Consider the following 23,426-nt stretch of genomic DNA (forward strand, 5'->3'; position numbering starts at 1 on the left):
TAGCCTTAAAAGGCAGCCTAATCACCACCAGCGCTGCTGCACCCAACAAAAATCCTCCCCTTTCACTGCACACTAACTGTACAGTGAAAAGCGCTATCAGAAGAATCAATTTTTTTCTCTTCTTCCCTGCCTAACGCTCTCCCTATTCAGAATCAGCAGCAGCACCTCTACCTATTCTAAGATCGGAAGAAGTAAGATGGTGGTCGGCGGTCACGGCCTTTTATAGCTACTGTGATGCCACACAAAGCCAGCCAATCACTTCAATGCCCTTCTCTAAGATGGTGGTGGCCGCTGCCTATGTCATCGCGTTGCCCAAAGTGTGCGTCCTCCATCATTGGATGAGAAAAGGTGCTGGAAGCATTATTTGAAACGCGACTTTGGCGCTCGGCTCAGCGACCTCATGGCCGACCTCACGCTATGGTCGGGTTTCGATCGGCGAAACCCGACTTTAACTAAAGTCGGCGAATTTTGAATTTGACCGACCAGTTTCGCTCAACTCTAGTTACAACTTAAAGGAAGTGTAATGACAAGCTTGAAAAATTGATTTATAGAGTATGTTCTGTTTTCAGTAAATTTTTTGTCACTTATCTATTAAAAGGATTGTACAAAGTTTGCAAGTCATCCTATATACATTAAATAGGGGATAACTTCCCAATCACATAGCGACCAACCGCTGGGATACCGACTGATCCCAAGCACCAGGACTTTTAAGAGCCTCATGAGATTATTACGGTGGTCACTCATTTCCACTGTAGCACCATTCAATGTTAATGGGAAGACAGGAGATACAGTATCTAAAGTCAGCATTTGCCTGGTCTTTGGAAAATCCCATTAAGAATGAATGGAGTAGACCTGAGCATGATTGTCCTCTGCTCTTCATAGCCCCGGTTCTCAGGCTCAATGGAGATCTCAAGGGAAGGACTCCCTGCAATAAGGATGTTATCATCTATACCGTGGATAGGGGATAACTTCCAAACTTCTTTACTGCCTTAAAGTAGCACTTTTTCTTCTCTTCTCCTTAAGCCACAGGAAATAGGTGCAAAGTCCATGCACTAAAATACTCATCGCTAGCTTCTCCAGCTCCCTTCTGTACCATGTGACAGTAGTTCTGACTATAGAGATGAGCGGACCTGTGGAAGTCAGGGCTCTGGTACCCAACCTGAACTTTATTCCAAAGATAAATATCACAGTCCAGTGTATAGGATGCGGTCATTCGGCATGGTTCAATGAATACATGTGGAATTACAAGTGTACAAAAGCCGGCAGCGCTTTGGATGGAGCTGGGTTCCAATGAAGTAGTAGAACCATCTCAAGGAGGATCACAAGGAAATGGACAGCATGTGACTTAAATATGAGTGTCTGAGCAAAGGGTCTGAATACTTATGACTAGAGTTGAGCGAAACGGGTCGAAAAAATTCAAAAGTCGCCGACTTTTGGCAAAGTCGGGTTTCATGAAACGAAACACGACCCTAGGATGAGGTCGGCCACGAGGTCGGCGACTTACGCGCCAAAGTCGCGTTTCAAAAGTTTGTTTTGCGCTCTTTTTCAGCCAATCAGGATCCACGGACACTGTGGGCAACGTGATGACATAGGCACGGGTCACCACCATCTTTCAGAAGGGCATGCAAGTGATTGGCTTGCTTTGGTGGGCGTCAAAGGGGGTATAAAAGGGCGTGCACGCCGACCGCCATCTTACTTCTGCCGATCTTAGCATAGGGAGAGGTTGCTGCTGATTCTGTAGGGAGAGCGTTAGGCAGGGAAGAAGACCAAAAAACTGCTTCTGCTGCTAGCGATTTGGCCTGCACAACACACCAGTCACTGTGTGTGCAGTGCAAGGGGAGGCTATATAGTGGTGTATCAGTGGTGTTGGTTGTTGGGCTGCCTTCTAAGGCTTCCTGACAGGCTGGCATTGCTGTTTACCCACTGCTCCGCAAACTGCTTTTTTAAAAGCAATCCAATCTCCCTTATCCTCTATTCACTTTGGTCACAGCTGTGCCATCGAGCTTGTCACATAGCGCTCAGATATTCATTGGGCCTCACACAATCCAAAAGTGTCCAGTGTCCAAAAGTGTGTGCAGAGATTCAAACTCTCACTTATCCTCTAGTCACTTAGGTCACAGCTGTGCCATCGAGCCTGTCACATAGCGCTCAGATATTCATTGGGCCTCACACAATCCAAAAGTGTCCAGTGTCCAAAAGTGTGTTCAGAGATTCAAACTCTCACTTATCCTCTAGTCACTTAGGTCACAGCTGTGCCATCGAGCCTGTCACATAGCGCTCAGATATTCATTGGGCCTCACACAATCCAAAAGTGTCCAGTGTCCAAAAGTGTGTGCAGAGATTCAAACTCTCACTTATCCTCTAGTCACTTAGGTCACAGCTGTGCCATCGAGCCTGTCACATAGCGCTCAGATATTCATTGGGCCTCACACAATCCAAAAGTGTCCAGTGTCCAAAAGTGTGTGCAGAGATTCAAACTCTCACTTATCCTCTAGTCACTTAGGTCACAGCTGTGCCATCGAGCCTGTCACATAGCGCTCAGATATTCATTGGGCCTCACACAATCCAAAAGTGTCCAGTGTCCAAAAGTGTGTTCAGAGATTCAAAATCTCACTTATCCTCTAGTCACTTAGGTCACAGCTGTGCCATCGAGCCTGTCACATAGCGCTCAGATATTCATTGGGCCTCACACAATCCAAAAGTGTCCAGTGTCCAAAAGTGTGTGCAGAGATTCAAACTCTCACTTATCCTCTAGTCACTTAGGTCACAGCTGTGCCATCGAGCCTGTCACATAGTGCTCAGATATTCATTGGGCCTCACACAATCCAAAAGTGTCCAGTGTCCAAAAGTGTGTGCAGAGATTCAAACTCTCACTTATCCTCTAGTCACTTAGGTCACAGCTGTGCCATCGAGCCTGTCACATAGCGCTCAGATATTCATTGGGCCTCACACAATCCAAAAGTGTCCAGTGTCCAAAAGTGTGTGCAGAGATTCAAACTCTCACTTATCCTCTAGTCACTTAGGTCACAGCTGTGCCATCGAGCCTGTCACATAGCGCTCAGATATTCATTGGGCCTCACACAATCCAAAAGTGTCCAGTGTCCAAAAGTGTGTGCAGAGATTCAAACTCTCACTTACCCTCTAGTCACTTAGGTCACAGCTGTGCCATCGAGCCTGTCACATAGCGCTAAGATATTCATTGGGCCTCACACAATCCAAAAGTGTCCAGTGTCCAAAAGTGTGTGCAGAGATTCAAACTCTCACTTATCCTCTAGTCACTTAGGTCACAGCTGTGCCATCGAGCCTGTCACATAGCGCTCAGATATTCATTGGGCCTCACATAATCCAAAAGTGTCCAGTGTCCAAAAGTGTGTGCAGAGATTCAAACTCTCACTTATCCTCTAGTCACTTAGGTCACAGCTGTGCCATCGAGCCAGTCACATAGAGCTCAGATATTCATTGGGCCTCACACAATCCAAAAGTGTCCAGTGTCCAAAAGTGTGTGCAGAGATTCAAACTCTCACTTATCCTCTAGTCACTTAGGTCACAGCTGTGCCATCGAGCCTGTCACATAGCGCTCAGATATTCATTGGGCCTCACACAATCCAAAAGTGTCCAGTGTCCAAAAGTGTGTGCAGAGATTCAAACTCTCACTTATCCTCTAGTCACTTAGGTCACAGCTGTGCCATCGAGCCTGTCACATAGCGCTCAGATATTCATTGGGCCTCACACAATCCAAAAGTGTCCAGTGTCCAAAAGTGTGTGCAGAGATTCAAACTCTCACTTATCCTCTAGTCACTTAGGTCACAGCTGTGCCATCGAGCCTGTCACATAGCGCTCAGATATTCATTGGGCCTCACACAATCCAAAAGTGTCCAGTGTCCAAAAGTGTGTGCAGAGATTCAAACTCTCACTTATCCTCTAGTCACTTAGGTCACAGCTGTGCCATCGAGCCTGTCACATAGCGCTCAGATATTCATTGGGCCTCACACAATCCAAAAGTGTCCAGTGTCCAAAAGTGTGTGCAGAGATTCAAACTCTCACTTATCCTCTAGTCACTTAGGTCACAGCTGTGCCATCGAGCCTGTCACATAGCGCTCAGATATTCATTGGGCCTCACACAATCCAAAAGTGTCCAGTGTCCAAAAGTGTGTGCAGAGATTCAAACTCTCACTTATCCTCTAGTCACTTAGGTCACAGCTGTGCCATCGAGCCTGTCACATAGCGCTCAGATATTCATTGGGCCTCACACAATCCAAAAGTGTCCAGTGTCCAAAAGTGTGTGCAGAGATTCAAACTCTCACTTATCCTCTAGTCACTTAGGTCACAGCTGTGCCATCGAGCCTGTCACATAGCGCTCAGATATTCATTGGGCCTCACACAATCCAAAAGTGTCCAGTGTCCAAAAGTGTGTGCAGAGATTCAAACTCTCACTTATCCTCTAGTCACTTAGGTCACAGCTGTGCCATCGAGCCTGTCACATAGCGCTCAGATATTCATTGGGCCTCACACAATCCAAAAGTGTCCAGTGTCCAAAAGTGTGTGCAGAGATTCAAACTCTCACTTATCCTCTAGTCACTTAGGTCACAGCTGTGCCATCGAGCCTGTCACATAGCGCTCAGATATTCATTGGGCCTCACACAATCCAAAAGTGTCCAGTGTCCAAAAGTGTGTGCAGAGATTCAAACTCTCACTTATCCTCTAGTCACTTAGGTCACAGCTGTGCCATCGAGCCTGTCACATAGCGCTCAGATATTCATTGGGACTCACACAATCCAAAAGTGTCCAGTGTCCAAAAGTGTGTGCAGAGATTCAAACTCTCACTTATCCTCTAGTCACTTAGGTCACAGCTGTGCCATTGAGCCTGTCACATAGCGCTCAGATATTCATTGGGCCTCACACAATCCAAAAGTGTCCAGTGTCCAAAAGTGTGTGCAGAAATTCAAAATCTCCCCTGTCCTATAGACACCTTGTTTTACATACTATATAGTTTGTTGGATTTTGTCTACATTTCTACCAAAAATGAGGAAGGCTGGTGGAAGAGGCCGTGGAATTGGGCGGGGGTTGGCAGCTGGTAATGATGGTGTTGGTGGTGGATCTGATGGTAGTGGCAAGAGCAAAATAGGACCGAATGCAGGAGGTGTTGAGCCTGCGTCATCGTCTGGCTACATAAGGCCTCGAACGCTTAGTTTTCTAGGAGTTGGCAAACCGCTTTTAAAGCCAGAGCATCAGGAAAAAGTTTTGTCTTACATTGCTGACTCAGCCTCCAGCTCTATCGCCTCCTCTTCTTCAGTTGTAAAAAGTAAAAGCACTGAGTCGTCATTGGAGGCTCATGTTCATGAACCACACCTTTCCTTGTGTCCTTCACCCCAACCAAGATTGAAGGATGACGCAGGCCATTCTACTGATTACTCCATGGAGCTGTTTTCACATACCATGCCTGGATTATCAAGTGAAATGGTGAATTACCCAGGCCAAGATGAATCTGACATGGAGTGCACTGATGCACAGCCGCTGATGGATGATTCTGCTGGTACATTCACTCAGAGCACTACATTGTCCTCGCAGTGTACAGAGCCAGATTCTGACCCTGATGAGACTCAGGTGCCCCTTCCCGCACACTATACCACCATACACGGTGACACAGAGGAAGGTGCACATGACATAGAAGAGGAGGTGATGGATGACCCAGTTGTTGACCCAGATTGGCATCCATTGGGGGAAGAGGGTGCTGCTTCCAATAGCTCAGATGAGGAGCATCCACAGCAGACATCGACATCGCAACAGCTGTTATCTGGCAGGCCCGGAGCACTCCAAAGACAGGTTCCAAACATCAAAAGAGTTGCTGGACAGCTTGTCCAGAGGGTCAAAAGATCACAGCGTGCTAGGCCGCAAAATGTCTGCCAAAGTAGGAAGAGTGCAGTGTGGCACTTTTTTGAACAAAATCCTCATGATCAGGCCAAGGTTATCTGTAAGAAGTGCGCAAAGACCTTTAGCCGAGGGAAAAATCTGAAAAATTTGAATACCAGTTGCATGCTTAGACATTTAACCAGCATGCACTTGCAAGCGTGGACACAACACCAAACCTCAAGTGCCACATGTGCAACTGATCACAACGAAGGTAGTCATCAACGCTACATTGTTTCCCCCACTGTAAGCCCACCGGTTAGCACAGCAGCAAATGTTGAGGTGTCGTTGCAAGGCCACAGCAGTCAGGGAATCCCACTGTTATATCAACGAAAGACTGATTCTAGGCCATCAGAAAGAACACCAACTCCATCACCATCATCAGCCCTCTGTCAGTCCGCCCTGTCCACCGCTACTTCCACCATATGCAGCTCTCAAGTCCAGCTCACCCTCCCAGACACTATGAGTAGGTCAAGAAAGTACTCAGTCTCTCATCCGCATACACTCGGTTTGAACGCCCACATTGCCAAACTAATCTCGTTTGAGATGATGCCCTTTCGGTTGGTGGAAAGCACAGCTTTCCGCGAACTCATGGCCTATGCAGTACCACGCTATGACCTACCCAGTCGCCACTTCTTCTCTCGCAAAGCCATCCCAGCCCTCCACCATCATGTGAAAGACCGCATTGTCCATGCACTCAAGCAGTCAGTGAGCGGAAAGGTGCACCTCACAACTGATGCATGGTCCAGTCGGCATGGCCAGGGCCGTTACGTGTCCATCACTGCGCACTGGGTTAATGTGGTGGATGCAGGGTCCACAGGGGACAGCGGTGGTGGGACAGTGCTGCCTAGCCCACGGTATAGGAAACAGTTGGCTGTAGGCGTTCCACCCTCCTCCTCCTCCTCCTCCTCCAGAAGCGAAAGCTCGTCCACAGAGCGCAGTCGTATGAGCACTCCATCTGCAGCTGCCACTGTTGCACACGATGTGTCCCCCTATCGAGCAGCTAGTGGAAAGCGTCAGCAGGCTGTGTTGCAGATGATGTGCTTGGGCAACAGACATACCGCCGAGATGCTGGCCGACTACTTGAAGCGACAAACTGAGTCATGGCTGGGCAGTGTACATCTTGAGGCAGGCAAGGTAGTTAGTGATAACGGCCGTAATTTTGTGGCAGCCATAGCCCTTTCAAAACTCAGCCACATACCTTGCTTGGCTCACACCTTGAACCTGGTGGTGCAGTGCTTCCTCAAAAATTATCCGGAGTTAACAGCCCTGCTCCAGAAGGTGCGAAGACTGTGCGCGCACATCTGCCGGTCGCCTGTACACTCCATTCGTATGCAGAAGCTGCAGCGATTGCTCCACCTTCCCAACCACCGCCTCATTATCGACATTGCAACAAATATGTTAAAAAGAAGCGGGCCCAAAACTGACCCCTGTGGTACCCCACTGCTAACCGTGACCCAGTCCGAGTGTGCTCCATTAATAACCACCCTTTGTTTCCTATCCCTGAGCCAGCTCTTAACCCACCTACACATATTTTCCCCTATCCCCATTGTTCTCATTTTATGTATCAACCTTTTGTGTGGCACCGTATCAAAAGCTTTTGAAAAGTCCATGTACACCACGTCCACTGCATTCCCTTGTTCCAGTCCAGAACTTACCTCTTCATAAAAGCTTATCAGATTAGTCTGACAGGAACGGTCCCTTGTAAACCCATGTTGATATTGGGTCATGAGGTTATTCTTCTTCAGATACTCCAGTATAGTATCTCTTAGAAAACCCTCCAGGATTTTACCCACAGTTGAGGTTAAACTTACTGGCCTATAATTTCCAAGTTCAGTTTTTGTCCCCTTTTTGAATATTGGCACCACATTTGCTATACGCCAGTCCTGTGGTACAGACCCTGTTATTATGGAATCTTTAAAGATTAAAAATAGTGGTCTATCTATGACTGTGCTTAATTCCTGCAGTACTCGGGGGTGTATCCCATCCGGGCCCGGGGATTTGTCAATTTTAGTGATTTGTAGACGCCGCCGTACTTCCTGCTGGGTTAAGCAGGTGACATTTAATGGAGAATTTTTATCCCTGATCATGTTATCCGTCATGGGATTTTCTTGTGTAAATACTGTTGAAAAAAAGTCATTTAGCATATTGGCTTTTTCCTCATCCTCATCCACCATTTCATCCAGACTATTTTTAAGGGGACCAACACTATCATTTTTTAGCTTCTTACTATTTATGTAGTTAAAGAATATTTTGGGATTATTTTTACTTTCTCTGGCAATGAGTCTCTCTGTCTCAATCTTTGCTGTCTTGATTTGCTTTTTACAGAATTTATTTAATCTTCTGTATTTATTTAATGCCTCATCACTACCTACTTGCTTTAATTCTCTAAATGCTTTATTTTTATCTCTTATTGCGCCCCTTACAGCTCTATTTAGCCATAGTGGTTTCCTCCTATTTCTCGCATGTTTATTCCCATACGGTATATATTGTGCACAGGTCCTATTCAGGATGCTAATAAACGTCTCCCATTTTCTTTGTGTATTTTTATGTCTCAGGATATCGTCCCAGTTAATTGCACCAAGATCATCTCTCATCCGTTGGAAATTTGCCTTCCTGAAGTTTAGTGTCCTTGTAACCCCTCTACTACACATCTTATTAAAGGATACATGAAAACTTATTAATTTGTGATCACTATTACCCAAGTGACCCTCAACCCTTACATTTGATATGCGGTCTGGCCTGTTGGTTAATATTAGGTCTAGCAGTGCCCCCCCTCTTGTTGGGTCCTGAACCAGTTGTGAAAGGTAATTGTCTCTCATCGTTGTCAGAAACCTATTACCTTTGCTGGAACTGCAGGTTTCGGTTCCCCAATGTATTTCAGGGTAGTTGAAGTCCCCCATAATAATGACTTCTCCTTGAGTTGCTGCTTCATCTATTTGCTTTATGAGGATATTCTCTGTAGCTTCCATTATTTTTGGAGATTTATAACAAACCCCTATCAGTAATTTATTATTTTTCCCCCCTCCCCTTATCTCTACCCACAGGGACTCTACATTTTCTTTAGATTCATATATATTATCACGAAGTATGGGTTTTAAGGATGATTTTACATATAAACACACGCCTCCCCCTCGCTTATTTGTACGGTCATTTCTGAACAGACTATAGCCCTGTAAATTAACCGCCCAGTCATGGCTCTCATCCAGCCATGTCTCAGATATCCCCACCATGTCATAATTATGTTCCAACAACATTAACTCCAATTCCTCCATCTTGTTGGCGAGGCTTCTGGCATTAATGTACATGCACTTTATGTATCTCTCTGTACCTCTATTCTTTCTTAAATTATTAACTGTTCTAACCCCACCCCCCATGCCACCTCCACCCCCAATGTCATTATTTGTGCCCAGGTCTCTATCTGCACTGTCTTCCCCTCCTATAAAAGGAATACCCTCCCCCCCATCCCTAGTTTAAACACTCCTCCAACCTTCTAGCCATTTTCTCCCCCAGCACAGCTGCACCCTCCCCATTGAGGTGCAGCCCGTCCCTAGCGTAGAACCTGTAGCCAACTGAGAAGTCGTCCCAGTTCTGCAGGAACCCAAACCCCTCCTTCCTACACCAATTCCTGAGCCACTTATTAACCTCCCTAATCTCCCGTTGCCTCTCTGGCGTGGCACGTGGTACAGGAAGTATTTCCGAAAATACCACCTTGGAGGTCCTTGCTTTAAGCTTACAGCCTAATTCCCTGAAATCATCTTTAAGGACCTTCCACCTACCTCTAACTTTGTCATTTGTGCCAATGTGCACCATGACCGCTGGATCCTCTCCAGCCCCTCCCAGTAATCTGTCAACCCGATCAGCGATGTGTCGGACTCGAGCGCCAGGTAGGCAGCACACCGTTCGACGATCCCTGTCTTTGTGACAGATTGACCTATCTGTTCCCCTAATAATTGAGTCTCCCACTACCAGAACCTGTCTGGCCTGCCCTGCTCTCCTATTTCCCCCCTTACTGGAGCAGACACTCCTCCGGCTTTCAGAGGACATGCCTTGCTGCAGCAGTGCTACTCCTGCACTAACACTCCCCTCATCTGCCAACTTAGCAAACTTATTGGAGTGTGCCAGATCAGGACTAGCCTCCCTGGTGCTCTTCCCTCTACCCCGCCTTCTAACTGTCACCCAGCTAGCTGCTTCATTGTCCTGCAGCTCCAACCTAGCATCCCCCCCCTCATCTATCCCATTGAGCGTCTGCTCAGTGAGCAGAAGACTCCTTTCCATATTGTCTATGGATCTCAGTGTTGCCAGCTGCACATTTAGATCCAGTATCTGGGCTTCCAAATGCACAACGTGCTCACATCTCGTGATGTGATATTTCAGTTTTTATTTTTTCATAAATTTGCAAAAATTTCTACATTTCTGTTTTTTTTCAGTCAAGATGAGGTGCAGAGTGTACATTAATGAGAAAAAAATGAACTTTTTTGAATTTACCAAATGGCTATATGAAACAAAGTGTGAATTTAAAAAAAAACAAAAACAAAGAAATAAAGAACCAAAACAAAAAAAAAATTATTATTCCAAGTACACATATTTGGTATCAACGCGTCCGGTACGACCCGACCTGTAAAACTATCCCACTGGTTAATCCCTACAGTGAACACAGTAAAAAATAAAAATAAAAAACGAGGTAAAAACCTATGCTTTATCATCATACCGCCATACAAAAAGTGCAATAAAACGCGATAAAACAACAAATTTAAATAAAATTGGTACCGCTGAAAACATCATCTTGTCCTGCAAAAAAACAGCCCCATAAAGCTCCAATGGCAGAAAAATAAAAAAGTTATAGCAATGACAAAATAATTATTTTCTATAAAATAGTTTTAATTGTGTAAAAACGCCAAAACATAAAAATAAATAAATAAATGAGGTATCGCTGTAATTGTACTTACAAGAAGAATAAAACAGCCTTATCAATTATACCACATACAGAACGGCATATAAAAAAATGAATTTCTGACTTGCTGGTTTTTGTTTATTCGACCTACTTAAAAATAGAAAGTGATCAAAAAATGTCATGTGCCCGAAAGTGGCAACAATAAAAACGTCAACTCATCCTGCAAAACAAGCCTTCAGATGATTCTGTCAGCCAAAATATGGAAAAATTAAAGCTGTCTAAATATGGTGATGCAAAAACTAGTAGGACCCACTTCGAGGTTTGCCGTGACACGGCAATGGGCTTCATACAGTCTGATCAGAATGTTGAACTAAGAACCTCATGTTCAGTTATATAAATTTTTTCCTAGTTGCATAAGATCATTGTATGATTTTTGGAGGTGCGGTTCATGCTCTTTTTTTGGTGCAAAACTAATTTTTGAAATTTTAATGTGTGACTGAAGCCAAACAAAGAAACCCGATTTAAATCTGGTATAGCTGTAATCGCACCGACCAGAAGCATAAAGTCGTCTAATCACTTATATCGAACGAGGAATGGTATTAAAAAGAAATAAAACCAATTCTTCATCTGCTGTTGATTTTTTCATACTGCCTCCCAAAGATCGCAGTAAGGCTCGCCAAATATTTATCCTGCACTCTGTGCTGAGGACTTACATCGGGGTTTCTGTGTAATTCTCTGAAATATGGGATTCAGACAGAACCCCAAGTGGAAGATTCCCTATAATGTGGCAGATGTAGGCACTGTGGATGCCGTCTGGCATATGATCCAGCAGTTCTGTCATTTTAAGCGTGCGTAAAAGCACTGTCGACCACAATTTTGGGCACCTCTGAAAAAAAGGATGAAGCTAAACAGAGGCCAGACGGAGTCTAGAGTAACTCTGCTGACTCATTATAATGAATGAATCCCTTGGGGGTTTCGTCTGTCACATCACTCGGAGATTTAGATGAAAAGCCCAAATTAAAGGCTCAGCGTAGAGGGCCGGATAAATTTGATCCTAAATGTTATGTTAAATGTTCCCAATAATAGCTTCAACTCAATCCACAAAAAAAGCAAGTACCCGCTCATTTCCATCATCTGTCAATGGAAATATATAGAGAAAATATATAGGGGGCTTCCATGTCACTGGTAGTACAATGGCTCTCAAAAAGCGAAACGGCTCTCGTCCCCCAGAAGAAATTTACCAAATTCTGTGCTCTGAACTCCAAATGCCCCCTTCCTTTTGAGTCCCATTGTGTCTAAATCACATTTAGCGCACACAGGTTTGGCATTTCTGTTGTGATAAGAGCCCGTCTAATCTACAGGCTTTCACTTGCACAAGGTTTACTGTATAGCCATAGGAAAATACTGCTGAGAACTAGGCAAACATAATCTTTTACACGAGGTGGCTGGCACTCTGTGATTCCCAGATTACACTTTCTTTGTCTTGAGTTTGAAGCATGGGTTTTGCCATTGGAATGTTGATCAAAACTTGATTAAAGGTATTGCTGCCAATGTTGGACTGGAGTGCCAAAGGGCTACCAATGATATTGACTCTATGGGTCAACTGTTCATCTACATGCAAACATTATCTGACCCTTATTCACATATTTACGTTTGCTTCATTGTAATAACTGGATAATTTGTTAAAGGAATGAAAATATGCTTCTGTTGTCAGTACATAATGAATCAAGTGTACTATGCCAACCACTGTTCAAATAGGAAGATGGGGGGCCCATTGCACAGAGACCTACCAGGGTATTCACCTGTTTCCCTATGGTCCAGTCTGAGCATGGGCACCACCAACACAGAATGTCAACAGTTCAGTCTTGTTTTAAAATTCATTATATTCTTCCACCCGAATGGATGGGACAAACACACTGGGTAAATTACCAGATGATGCAATTTCTCCTCCCGCTACAGACCCCACATGTTACTGTTAACTCTCCATATAAATAAATTACTGGGCACATGGGCATGCAATAATGAAGATGTATCTACATCCCCTGTCACCTAGTCACTATGTTGCGGATTCTTATGACATTGAGCTATGATATGGGCCTGACCATGAGGTCTTCCCATGAGTGGAACCTGTCTGTTTAATTTCTTGGGTCTAAAGTTTAATGTACTAATAAATGTCTGCTGGGAATTTTGCACTACTACCCCATTATATAAACAATTTATAAGAAAATAGACTCTAAATGAGTTATACAGTTTCCAAAATATTACAAATAAGAAGGCAGCTGCTGCAATTGCACTTGTTATGATGCCAGACCACAGACTTTATTTGCTAGACCCTTATAAACACGTCTAGCGCAGGAAGATATAGAAAGATAAACAGGAATTTCAGACTGAATGGAAAAGATATTCACTAATTCCGAAGCAACATGTGATACTCATTACGTATTGACCTTCCACAATATGAAACAAACTGCATTTTTGAACAAATCTCCTTTTGTTGCCAATCAGGACAAGTGTGGCTGTGTATTCTGTAAGGGTCCAGATAGACTTCTCCTTTAAAGATGCACTCCAATCAAAGTTTGTATCCTCTTAACATATTGCAATGTACCAGCCATGTAAATGTGTTGCTTGACTTGTCTTTGAAAGAGTTATCTGAGGATATAAATAATTTGGGGGCTGAGATCCTGCTGATAGGGTCCTCTTCAACACAGAGATCAGCAATTTCTCCAATCATATCAGCATGCTTGAATGGAAGCTATCATCAGATAATCTACTGTTTAAATCAAGTTTTTGTGTAATATGCAGGGCCGGACTGGCTATCTGGCAATTATGGCAAATGCCAGAAGGGTCTGGCTGGTCAAGGGCTGCCTTGTCTGCTACAGCGTTAACAGAATCGGTGATCTCAAGACCCCCATACTGTTAAGAGTTGTGACGGAACACAAAGTCGCTGACTCCATCACTTACCCCAGCAGGTCACGGGTATCATTAGAAATATTGGTCTTGTAGTAAATCTTCCTTTCCTCCATCCAGGGTAATTTTAGGAATATATCCCATCTAGTTCTTGGGCACGGGGACAACATGGGCCTATGTGATACCAAATGCCATCACTGACTTTCAGCCCCAGTCCTACCCGGTTATATGTATATTTTTTTACATTTTGGCAATGATTTTTTTCTGATATAACGATTTTTGGCACTCCCATGGGCAGTTTTTTGCAATTGAATTGTGGATATATGCATGTAGTGTAGTGTGAGTGTGTAATGTGGGGTGGGGTGGTAGCTTTTGGCAAGGTAGCTCATGCTTCATCCCCCATCATACCATATGAAAATGAGGGGCCTGGCTGGGTGTGTGGACTCTAGGTTTAGGGGCGCTACACCCTTGCAGACCACATGATGACGATGGCCCTCTGGCCAGGACCAGATGTTGTAGAGTTCAATAAGGGATACCACCAATGAAAAATATACTGTCTTTTTCTTGACAATAACATAGGGAAAGGTACTGTATGTACAGTGGATAGCTGGTGCAGAAGTGTGTGAACGTTTCTCTTAGAACACATGACATTTTCATACACATTCTTCCTGAGCTCGCTCCACTCACTGGTCGTTATCCTATCTCTCTAGCTTCACCACCACCCAACACAGCGCTTCCGTAGCTTCCTTAGGCTCCACAACAACAGCACCACTAACCATTAAGTGAGAGTCATATTCTTCAACTCTCAGTTCTACGTCCTTCTCCCCTTAGGGGAGCTACTTTTGCCACTATGGCCGTTACTTAACTGCTCTGCTTGCACTTCTCTGCATGGGGCATTCTCTCTTCTTCCCACTTTCCTTCTCAGCACTGCTCCATCATTTGACTGTCAGCTAACTCTGTACCGTCCAGCTAGGCTCCCTGCCCCAAAACTCATCACCGGAGAATCACTCACTCCTGCTAACGCTTTATCTCGTCTCCCCTTTGGATCACGCTATCCGTAGCCTCTGTTTCCATTCACTTTAGGGACACCCGATTAATGTGGCTCTTCCAATTAATCAGACCAAAAGTCTGCTCTAGCTGCAAGCTAGGCCCTATCTCACTTCCTGACTGGAAATTCCCTCTTTCCCTTCACTTTAGCGCCTTCCACTCTGGCTAATGCACATGTGATGATTCCTGAAACTACAGATTAGAGTTTAAAAATGACCCAGTAGCCAGTGTAAAAGATGAAGTGTCTAAATCCAGTGCATCTTAAATGTAGCGTGTGCCTCTGTGTGCCTCGTCACATATTTTGCTCCAGTCTGGGACTAAAGTAAGATTTCTCATTTTGGCAGAGCTGGGTGAAACTGGAGTGAAAATACCAAAAAAATTGAATTTTTTTTCCTCAATTTCGAGATGTATGAAAATTTTGCAATTTATCAAAGTTTTCTTATGCCAGATTTCTGGCGAAAACACTTTAATGGATTGGGGCTGCAGAGTTTTTGGAAATAAAGTGATCAGGATCGGGGTGGCCTCAGCACATTCATTTGGATTATAGTGCTGTTTATTTCTCACTCTCTATATACAGTATATGTCTAATGAATAATACATACATTATAATTACATACGTGGGCTGGTGGGGTTTGTCTTGGCTAGTTTTTTATTGTTTTTTTAAATCAAACAATACTCAAAGTTCAAGGGGACACTAAGGAAACGTTCAAGAAAGTGTACCTAACCCTAAATACTGTACATAAATAAAAGGGCATTTTCCCAGATGCCAGGACATGCTATGGACTTTTTAAACTTTAGTATGTAGTAGTGCAAGAGCTAAAATATTTCTAGACAGAACGATATGGAAAACATTGTACTAAAGTATAACAAACCTTATACAATGTTACCCCCCTTTTAACTCTGTTTGTACTACATAAAGTTAAAAAACTGACACACCCAATTAGCAATGAATACAATGTTAATGACTTTCTTTTCCTTTGGAGGTCTCAGGGTACAGAAGATAATCAGAGATTCTTCGTATCTGACATTTCATCAGACCTAGGCATATAGGTTTCAATAAATAAAACTGGTACATATATAAAATAGGAACATAAGTGGAAAGCCACATTCAAACAGTTCTAGATTGAAAAATAGACTTTTTCTACTATTTTCGGTTCCAAATGTGGGAAGATTTTACTTTATGACATTGAAGAATGAACCAAGTGTAAAAGCAAAAGCGGTCAAAGAAAAGGAGAGCGATCAATACTGAGTAGAGTATTTGAGAGAGGAGTATTCTGTGTGCAGAAGGGATGACCCGGAAATTAGAAGCATGAATGATAAAGCAAATATTAAAACGTAAAAAAAAATAGCAAGCTATCAGCTAGATGGGTAGATACATTCATCAACATTAAAATTGCAACTGTTGCATCACGGACCACAGTCAGATGGTGATCTAGTGGTGGTGGATGATGAGGAGAAGGAGGAGGATAACAGCAAATAGCCAAAATCAGGAAGCAGATACCCATGTGTGGATGTGAAGAGGTGCATGGGTATATACCTCACAAAAAGACACTGGATTTGAGGTTAGGTTTCACTGTCATCATGCGGTGGTGTACAGAAGTCTGGCCAAATCCAGCCCTTGTTCATTTTTATAAGAGTCAGCCTGTCAGCATTTTCAGTTGACAGGCGGATGCGCTTATCAGTTATAATTCCACCAGCAGCACTAAAGATGCACTCTGACAAAAGCTAGAGGCAGGACAGGCCAGGACCTCCAAGGCGTAGAGAACCAGTTCATGCCACGTATCCAGCTTTGAGACCCAATAATTAAAAGGCACAGAGGAATCTTGGAGGAAGTTGGTACGGTCAGCAAGGTACTCCCTCACCATCTTCCAAAACTTTTCACTCCTTGTGAGAGTACCCTGCGGCACAGGGCTTCTGCGATCTGGGGGTCTGAAAAAACTTTCCTAGAATGTTGCCAGTGTTCCCCTGCCTCTGCTGGATTGGAGTTGTGCCTCTCTCACCTGTACTTCTTGGTTGTTCAACGAACTGTGACCTCTGCCACCAGCGTTTTCAGATGGGAATTTTTTTTAATAATTCCGCAACAAGGGCCTTCTGGTACTGCAACATTTTAGTACACCTGTCTGCCTCTGGAAGAAGAGATTGAAAGTTCTCCTTGTAGCATGGGTCTAGAAGTGTCACCAACCAGTAATGACTGTCAGCCAAAATTTTGACAATATGAGGGTCACGGGAAAGGCAGCACAACATAAAGTCAACCATGCGTGGCAGACAGCTAACAGGCAAGACTTCCGTGTCCTCACCAAGAGGAAGACTGACCATGCTCTCCTCCTCCTCCACCAACTCCTCCTCCCTGTCCTCAGGCCATCCACGCTGAACAGACAGTGTGACAGTTGTGCTTGTAGTACCATCTATAACGCATGAAAGTAGCTCCTGTTCTTCATCCTCCTCCTCCTCTTCCTCATTGTCATCCAATCCATGTGGACATGAGGCTGGGCTGTGTGTAATCACCCTGTATGCTTCCTTGCTCCATGTCCTTGTGCTCTGCCTGCAATGCATCCTCTTTGTTTCTGAGCAGAGAGCATTTCAGAAGACAGAGAAGCAGAATGGTGACACTAGTTATGGCGTCATCGCCCCTCACCATCTTGGTGGACTCCTCAAAGTTTTGGAGGATGGTACATATGTCTGACATCCATGTCCACTCCTGTCAGGATCCTAGGACTTTCCGGTCTGTTTTGAATGAACTTTTGCCCTTGGTTAAGATGGAGTTTTCGGTCCTGTCGCATCACTTCCTCTTAGCTGCCCTTAGTTAAGATGGAGTTTTCATTTACATCACTTCCTCCCCAGCTGCATAAAGACCCGCCCCTAAGCACAAGCAAATCGCTTGAGTATATTGATTCCTGGTGTGCTCCTGCCCTGCCACTCTCCCAGATCTTGTGACTCTGGAACAACCCTGCTTCCTGCTTGAAACTTCAGCTCTCTGGACCTCTGGATACCGCTGGACTTCTGGCTACCGTACCCGGTTAGTGTTTGTGCCCACTGAAGGTCCCCTTACTGGATCTCCACCGGACTCATCATACCAGAGGCTCGCTACAACTGGACTTCTGTTTGCTATACTGGTTAGTAGCTGTTACCCGGTGCCCGCTGAACATTATCCTGCTGGACATTTGTTATACTCTGGACTTTGCCCGCAATACCCAGTTATATTCCATACTCAGTGACTCTTAATAACTTACCATCCTTGCTGAACCTTTTGCTATGTGCTGCTGTATGTCTGTGCTCTGAACCCGTTACGTATTTCCACGTTTATTGTGCACAATTATATATAAATCACTTGCTTCACTAAGCGTGTCTCTGCCGTCACTGCCCTATGCCATTGAAGTCCTTATACCATACATAAGTATTATATTATACTCAAGCCCTTTTTAGAGGACTTCGCTGGGGCAATGTCAGAGGCACGATTAGATCAGCTATACTCCATGATCCACTCCTTACAGCAGGACATGGATGCTGTGCACGCCAGGCTTGGAGATATCGAGGGATGGCTGAATCATAACCACCAGTTCCTGGGTACAGCTATGCAGGAGCTACAAGGCAAGGTGGAGGCTCAGGTGGCCGACCGTACCTCGCCCGGATTTGCTCCCAGTATGCCTAAATTACCTCCCTTCCGCTTTAATGGTGAGCGCAGTCAGTTCCGTGGCTTCATTAATCAGTGCATGCTATTCTTTGATGTGAATACTGACTATTACCGATCGGATCGATCTAAAGTATTATGCATAATCATGATGCTGACTTCACGTGCCCTGGCCTGGGCTAACCCGATGATTGAGACCAGGGACGTGCGGTTGAACTGCTTAGAGGATTTTCTAACAGCTATGGCACTGATGTTCGACGATCCGAACCGCCGTAATACTGCTGAAACGGCTCTCCTTTCTTTACGGCAAGGCAAGCGGCCTGTGATTGAATATGTCACCGACTTCAAAAGACTGGTGGTGGACACTGACTGGGGTAACAATGCGTTGTTGTCGGTATTTAAAAAGGGACTGTCCGGTGCCATTAAGGACGAGTTAGCCCGTGCCGAATCACCCGATGATCTTGACCTGTTCCTTCAACACTGTGTGCGCATTGATACCCGTTTAACAGAGCGCAGACAGGAAAGATGGGCAGCACTTAACCGGGTACCTGACTTTCCGTCACCTACCAGGGAACCTGTTCCTAAGACACCACGAGAGCCTGCGGAGGTTCCCATGCAAGTGGACTCTGTACAAAACCGAGAGAACCAGGAACGCCGCGAACATCGGCTCCGTGAACGGCTATGTTTTTATTGCGGCAAATCAGACCATTTCCTTATTGACTGTCCAAGGCGTCCTAATCGTTCCATTAAGATCTTGGCGGCTGTAGCCGAATATGATAATACCGACATAGAATCCGAAGCCTCCGAAGCTAGTTCCCACCTGGATGCGGTATTTCTCTCCACAGTACTATCCACTGCAGCTAAGGAATCTGAAGGGAGATCCACCCACTGCTCGCTCCCTATACAAATAAAATGGAAGAAACAGCTAATTCCTACGGCTGCAATGATTGACTCTGGGGCTGGGGGGAATTTCATGGATCTCTCTTTTGCTAGGAAACACGGTATCCCGTCTCAGCAGAGAGCATCACCAGTTACCATGGAAACCGTGGACGGGTCCCCATTGACTTCCGGACCCATGGATAAAGAGACTGTACCCCTAGAATGTATGATCAAACCAGGTCAGCAGCAGACCCTTGTCTTTATGTTAATTTCATCTCCACATTTTCCAGTCATTTTAGGAATCCCCTGGCTTCGGGCTACCAATCCAGTCATCAACTGGGAGACAAAAGAGATTTCCTTCCCATCCCAGACTGCTCCTGCCGTAAAACCAACTGAACCGGCTCCATCAACGCATGCTATGAAGGACAATGTACAGGTACCCGTTCTGCCCCCGGTCTATCATGACTTTCTTGACATCTGCAATAAACAGAATGCTGATCAGCTCCCCCCACATAGACCTTACGATTGTCCTATAGACTTATTACCCGGAGCGGAGATACCGTTTGGACATGTGTACCCGTTGGCGGCCCCTGAACTACACGCCCTAAAAGAATATATTGATGAGAATCTTGCCAAGGGTTTCATTCGTCCCTCTACCTCACCTGCAGGGGCACCCATCTTCTTTGTAAAAAAGAAGGAAGGAACTCTGCGCCCTTGCATAGATTACCGGGAGCTCAACAAGATCACCATCCGGAACCGGTACCCATTGCCCCTGATCCCCGAATTATTAGAAAGGGTCCAACAGGCTACAATTTTCACCAAGTTAGATCTCCGAGGGGCATATAACCTGCTCCGTATCCGTCCAGGGGACGAGTGGAAGACAGCATTCAGGTGTAGATACGGACATTTTGAGTATTTAGTCATGCCCTTCGGCCTTTGCAACGCCCCCGCAACATTCCAACACTTGGTGAACGATATATTCAGGGACATTATAGACCAGTTCATGGTCATCTACCTGGACGATATTTTGATTTATTCTAATTCTTTACAGGAACATCAAGAGCATGTCAAAACGGTCCTTGCTCGCCTACGTGATAACTGCCTGTACATCAAGCTTGAGAAATGTGAATTTCATTGTACTAATATTCAATTTCTAGGGTATGTCATTTCTCCACAGGGTCTAAATATGGAAACCAGCAAGATAAAAGCAATACTGGAATGGCCGGTACCGGGTACCATCAAAGAGGTGCAACGATTCGTCGGATTTGCCAACTTCTACAGGCGTTTCATCCGTAATTTCTCAGAAATTGTCCGCCCTATTACCGCATTAACCAAGAAGGGTCAGAGGTTTGTGTGGTCCGTCCAGGCTCAGGAGGCTTTTGACCATCTCAAGGTTTGTTTTACATCAGCACCAATTCTGATTCACCCAGACCCCTCACTTCCGTTCCTTGTAGAAGTCGATGCCTCTGATTATGCTCTGGGAGCAGTTCTGTCCCAGAGAACTGGGGACAAAGCTTTACTGCACCCATGTGCTTTCTTTTCTCGATGGTTGTCCCCTGCGGAGAGGAATTATGATGTTGCAGACAAGGAGTTGCTGGCGATCGTGTCTGCTTTCAAAGAATGGCGGCACCACTTACAGGGAGTGGCACAACAAGTGGTGGTACTCACAGATCACCGCAACCTGGAATTTCTGAAATCTGCCAGATGTCTGTCCCCACGGCAAGCCAGGTGGAGCCTTTTTCTTAATCAATTTAATTTTGTTGTCACATATCGACCAGGTTCCCGTAACGGAAAGGCTGATGCCTTATCCCGTCTCCACACCTCGGACCCTGTGCCTTCATCATCATCTCAAACCGTGTTGTCTGATTCCAACTTCATCGGAGTGATCCAGGACCAGGACTTATGGAAGGACATCAAGCAGGCCTATGATGGTGATGTATTCCTTGCTGCCCCCCCGAGCGACGTGGCACTTGTTCTTCGGAATGGTGTGTGGTTACGAGAACGTCGCCTGTATGTCCCGGAGGCTGTAAGACTTCGAGTCCTTAAATTGGTTCATGACTCCACGGTGGCAGGACATAGGGGGGGTACAAAAAACTCAGGAGTTCTTGACCCGGTTCTTCTGGTGGCCTACCTGTATGAAAGACGTGAAAGACTACACACATCATGTGTGGTCTGTGCCCGGAGCAAGGTCCCTCGTATGGCTCCTACAGGCCTCCTTCAGCCTTTACCCATGCCGTCTCGCCCCTGGGGGTCCATCTCCATGGATTTTATTGTGGATCTGCCTCCATCAAGTGGCAGCACTACTATCCTTGTAGTGGTAGACCGGTTGACCAAAGCCGCCCATTTCATCCCCTGTACTGGCCTCCCCTCGGCCGCAGAGACTGTTGACCTGGTAGTACGGAACGTATTTCGTTTACACGGGGTCCCGGATCAGATCATCTCTGACCGAGGTGTTCAATTCACCTCTAGGTTCTGGAAGGGGTTTTGTTCTGCACTCCAAATTAATGTGTGTCTATCTTCTGCCTACCATCCTCAGACGAATGGACAGACGGAACGGACCAACCAGACCCTGGAACAATACCTGGATTTGACGTGAGCCATCTACAGGACGATTGGGTGAAGCTCCTTCCTCTGGCAGAATTCTCCTACAACAACACCCAGAGTAGTTCCACGAAGGTAACACCCTTTTTTGCAAACCTGGGTTACCATCCAAGTATTCTGCCTAGGTCACCGGTCGCAGTCCCTGTACCCGCGGTTGGAGACAGGGTGACGGAGTTGCAACGAGTTCAGGAGGTCCTGAAAGACACCTTGACAACTGCTCAGCGACGTTACAAGGACTCGGCAGACGCTCACAGGTGACCGGCACCCTCGTACCAGGTAGGGGACTCTGTTTGGTTGTCCACCAAAAACCTGAAGCTTGGTGTCCCTTCACAGAAGCTGGGGCAAAAATACATCGGCCCATTCAGGATCTCTGGGATTGTGAACTCCGTGGCCTGTCGGCTGAAGTTACCACGGACTATGAAGGTACACCCGGTCTTTCATGTTTCTCTGCTCAAACCGGTAACTCCTAATACCTTTCAGTGACGTGTTGTACCACCTCCTCCCCCGGTGATGGTAGATGGCCAAGAAGAATTTGTCGTTGAGGCCATTCTCGACTCCCGTCTCCATCGGCAACGGCTGCAATACCTGGTTCACTGGCAAGGCTATTCACCCGAGGACGACTCCTGGGAACCCGCTGACAACATCAACGCATCTAGGAAGATTGCTCAGTTCCATCGGAGGTACCCGGACAAGCCCGGTCCTGTTCCGTCCTGAGGCCGTTTTTTGGGAGGGATGTACTGTCAGGATCCTAGGACTTTCCGGTCTGTTTTGAATGAACTTTTGCCCTTGGTTAAGATGGAGTTTTCGGTCCTGTCGCATCACTTCCTCTTAGCTGCCCTTAGTTAAGATGGAGTTTTCGTTTACATCACTTCCTCCCCAGCTGCATAAAGACCCGCCCCTAAGCACAAGCAAATCGCTTGAGTATATTGATTCCTGGTGTGCTCCTGCCCTGCCACTCTCCCAGATCTTGTGACTCTGGAACAACCCTGCTTCCTGCTTGAAACTTCAGCTCTCTGGACCTCTGGATACCGGGTTGCTTTTGAGAAACTGTTGAACAACGAGTTTAAGCACATGGGTCAGACATGGTACGTGTTTGAACTCGCCTCTGAGCCGCTACCAGGTTCCGGCCTTTGTCACACACATCCATGCCTGGCTGTAGGTTCAGCAGTCTCAGCCATACATCTGCCTGCTCTTTCAAAGCTGTCCACTAGGGTGACCGGATCTCATATGGGGGGAAAAAAATGTCGGAATCTTGTTCGTCTGGACCCCACAAAACGATTCCCCTTTCCAGATATTGAGATAGCCAAAATTTGAGCTCGATCAAACGACGTTAACCCGTGCCGCTCGTTGCTCAAAGTTTGAAAAAATCCAAATTTTTGGCCAAAAAGCTGACATATGGAGCCATAACTCCAGAATGGTAAATAATAAAAACACGCTTAATATCTCAAAAGAAAGCTAATGTTGTTCTTCAAAATTTATATGTTACACACAGGGTGCATGTAATTTCTATTTTAGGGATGGTGATTTTACTTCAGCGTACAACCGACCTTTTATTTATTCAGT

The sequence above is a fragment of the Dendrobates tinctorius genome, unplaced genomic scaffold, assembly GCF_039654945.1.
Source record: "Dendrobates tinctorius isolate UK_male_01 unplaced genomic scaffold, ASM3965494v1 ptg000165l, whole genome shotgun sequence".
In the NCBI taxonomy this organism is placed as follows: domain Eukaryota; kingdom Metazoa; phylum Chordata; class Amphibia; order Anura; family Dendrobatidae; genus Dendrobates; species Dendrobates tinctorius.